Source organism: Miscanthus floridulus, chromosome 16 (assembly GCF_019320115.1).
Source record: "Miscanthus floridulus cultivar M001 chromosome 16, ASM1932011v1, whole genome shotgun sequence".
Taxonomy (NCBI): Eukaryota; Viridiplantae; Streptophyta; class Magnoliopsida; order Poales; family Poaceae; genus Miscanthus; species Miscanthus floridulus.
Window position 1 is genome coordinate 52,364,438 of NC_089595.1, and position 3,843 is coordinate 52,368,280.

Here is a 3,843-nt window from a genome sequence, read left to right on the forward strand (position 1 = left end):
CCCACCTCTCCGACCGGAGCACTCGCTTCGGACACCAGCCGCCTCTGGATGGTCTCTCCGATTGGAAGGCCTGGCCCAAAATGCTGCTTCCTACTCTGACCCCGTGTCTCTGACCAGGGACCCCATAGGAAGCCTGCTTATCACTCTTCTCCGACTAGCACAGCTAGGGCCGACTGGAGCCATCCGACCGAGGACGCCCGCTCGAAAGGGACCAAGGGCAAACGGAGAAGGCAGCACACATGTCAAACCATGATAACAGGGACCATACCCTGTACGCTTACGGGAACAGTGCTCCACAACCGCCCTAACACAAATAGTATTGTAGGTGCCGACATTTATGTCTATAGTATTGTAGGTGCTGTTGGGCTCCCATACGGCAAAAAGCCCCCCACATGCCTCTAGGCATCGATAGTACTATGGGCGCCAGGATTCACCATACCTGGTACACGTGGTAGGGCTCCTCACATACCAATAGTATTTTGCAGGTACCGACATCCACCCTTCCTGAAGAAGCCAACGCAACCTCCCATGTGCACCTAACATTCTACAGTAACATCAATAGTATCATGGGCACCTACCATCATCACTATCCTCGTCGGTGTGGGCAACAAGGCTTAGAAACATCCGTACTCTCTCCCTCTCACCTATAAAGCCATCCCCTTCATCTATAAAAGGGGATGCACTCCCTCCAACAAAGGAGGTCAACTTTCTTCAAGTTGAGATCCACTAGATCGATAGCTCACAACCCGTCGAGCTCACGCTCAAACACCTAGCTCACAGCAGAGTTTCAGTCGCCCTCGGCCCTTCCGGTCGGACCCGACTGGGCCTCTCGTACACCCCACCTTTCTCCTTCTCGTTTGTAACCCCACTATAGACTTTGTGCACTTGGGCTCAGGAATAAAGTCACCGACCGACCCAAACTGGATGTAGGGCACGTTGCCTGAACCAGTATAAATCCTGTGTCATTGAGTGCTAGGCCACCTCTGATCACAATGTACAGCAAAACTACAAATATTCACTAGATGGTCACTTTCTGTATCGACAAGTACCATCATGACTTATATTATGCTTGTAAAGCTACATCAACCGATTGATCTTTTACGAGTATAGTATAAGTTAGTTATCGGTCTATATCATTATTCGTAAGGCTGCATCAACTGATTGATCTCTTATGGATCAAAATCTAGATCAAAGTTTTTGATCTTGTGTTAAAAAACTTGTTGCTTAATACAATATCACTAGTTATCTAATCTTCTAAGATTAGTAAGATTTTCCTGGCTAATCTTGGTTGATTTACTAGTTAACGATCTTGTTATAATTAATGTTTCATTAATCATAACAAATCATCTTATTAAGATAGAGATAGATCGGCATCATATCATCATAATTGGTCGTCTTCTAGTCTGGTCACACTTTGAATCTCATAATTGATGGCTTAATTCTGCTAGATCGGTTGTTTTACCTCTATTCCAATCAAGCATAGTATGCATTCAAAGACATGTTGGTGCCTACAATACTGTTTGTGTCAGGGCAGTTGTGGAGTACTGTTCCATGCAGGGCATGGTCCCTAGTATTGTGGTTTTAACTTGTGAGCCTTGCCTTGCTTTTCTTCGCACGTCTCCTGGTCCCTACCGAGCAGACGTCCCCGATCGGTTGATCCCAGTCGGCTCTGATCGTGCTAGTCGGAGAAGAGCGGTGAGCAGGGGCTAGGCATGTCCCTAGTCAGAGAGTGCAGGGTTGGAGTCAAAAGTAGTGTTTAAGCCAGGCCTTTCGATCGGAGAGGCCGTCCGAAGGCGGCTGGAGTCCAAAGTGAGCGCTCCGATCAGAGAGGTGGGCCAAAGTAGTCGATGAGCGAGCGTTGTTCCTCCTCAGCCAGACCTTCCAGTTGGTGACTGGACCGCCCTTCTGGCCTATTGTTTTAGACTCTTGGGCCAGTCCATGAGTTGCGTGTTGTCTGCTTGGGCCGAGCCTTGGCATGGAAGCCGGTACCCGAGGGACCCCAGGTTTATGAACCCAACAGGAGCCCTCGAGCCCCCGGGCGATTCGGGCAGAATCATCTGGGGGGATTTTTGTTTTGATAGCGGGTGCGCGCGAGCGCACCCGTGGGTGTAGCCCTCGATCCCCCAGGTCATTTGGGCAGAACCATCTGGGGGTTTTCTATGTTGTCAGTGGGGGAGGTTTGCGTTTTGTCGGTGGGTGTGCGCGAGCGCACCCGTGGGTGTAGCCCTCGAGCCCCTAGGCGGTTCGGGCAGAACCGTTTGGGGGTGTTCGTTAGCGAGCGTGTATGTGTGTTTTTAGTTGATATAGAGTTCGTCAACCAAGGCATCATTGTGCGGCTAAGGCGGTTAGGCATGGGGATCGGATGAGACAGAGCTCGCGGATCCTAGCGTTGGTGCGTGCCATGGGATCGAGCGAGGTAGTTAGTTCATTAGTTTAGGGATTAGGCAAGGCGACAAGGCGGTGCTCGCAGATCTTAGCCTTGGTGCAGCCCACGTAGCCGAGGCAGTTGGTTTTTTAGTTTAGGGATCAGGCAAGGCGACAAGGTGGTGCTCGCAGATCTTGGCCTCGGTGCAGCCCGCGCAGCTAAGGCAGTTAGTTGTTTAGTTTAGGGATCAGGCGAGGTGACAAGGTGGTACTTGTGGATCCTGATGGGGTGAGTTCGGGGTCACAGACCTAGGTGTTTTGGAGTGTAGTTGGGGCATAGCTGGATGGGGCAAGATCGGGGTCGTAGACCCAGGTGTTTGGAGCGTAGTTGGAGCATAGCCAGATGGGGTGAGATCAGGGTCATAGACCTAAGTGTTTGGAGTGTAGTCGGAGTGTAGCCGGAGGGGGCGAGATTGGGGTCATAGACCCAGGTGTTTGGAGCACAGTCAGAAGGGGCAAGTTTGGGGTCATAGACCTAGGCTTTTTGTGTCTTGAGCCCCAAGCCCCGTTGGGCCTTAGTAGGGGTCAGTGTGAGTTGTGTGCGTTACCCCATCCTCAGTTCCTCACAACCGGAGGGGCTGAGTTTTATCGCTTGTCCTGATCGCTCGGGCTCGAGTGACGCGCTCAGTGAGTTCGCTAACAGGTATGATCGATTGGAATCTAGCTCTGTCATTCATGACGGGGTCGGCATAGCCCTCTTGTGACATTCCACTACTCCTTTACTTACAACCCGATAGATGCCTAGGTCATTCCGGAGACTGACCCAGGTGGCCTAATGGCCTCCCCTCGATGGAGATTCTATGGGCTTGGCAAGAAGTTCAAGATCAAATGAGATGGTTGAGATGACCCTGTTTGCCTGACTAGGTGAGGGCCGCACGGGGCTCATCTACGTTTTTCTCCCCTGGCTCTATTGGTTGTTCATGTCGAATGAGGCAACCACCACTTCGTGACGCAAAACAGAGCATTGTGATGCATTTCGCTGCACGTGCGATGCTTAGTACCCGAGCCCCTGGGTAGTTCAGGGCCCGAATCATCTGGGAGGCATGGGCATATGGAATGAATGCACATATGGATGTATGAAATGATTATAAAGAAATAGCTAGGGTCGATAGTGTTACCTTGATGACTCGAGCGATGGGGTTTGAAGAGCTCCAATCAGAAATGCCCGATCGGGACCCATGTTCGTCAATCACAATGGAGTCGGCATGGCCCGCATGAGGCATCCCTTCACTCCTTACCTATCTCTCAGTGTTTATCCTGAGCAATTCGATCGACTTAGGAGGCACGATGGTCTCTCCTAGTGGAGATCCTGTTTTGGGTTTTTCTAGGTCTGGCCTAGGGAAGCGGAGAGTCGCCCACGTGCGGTGGCACTTTGGTTCTTGTGCCTGGTGTGTGGTAGTGGTTGGTCATGCGGTAGTG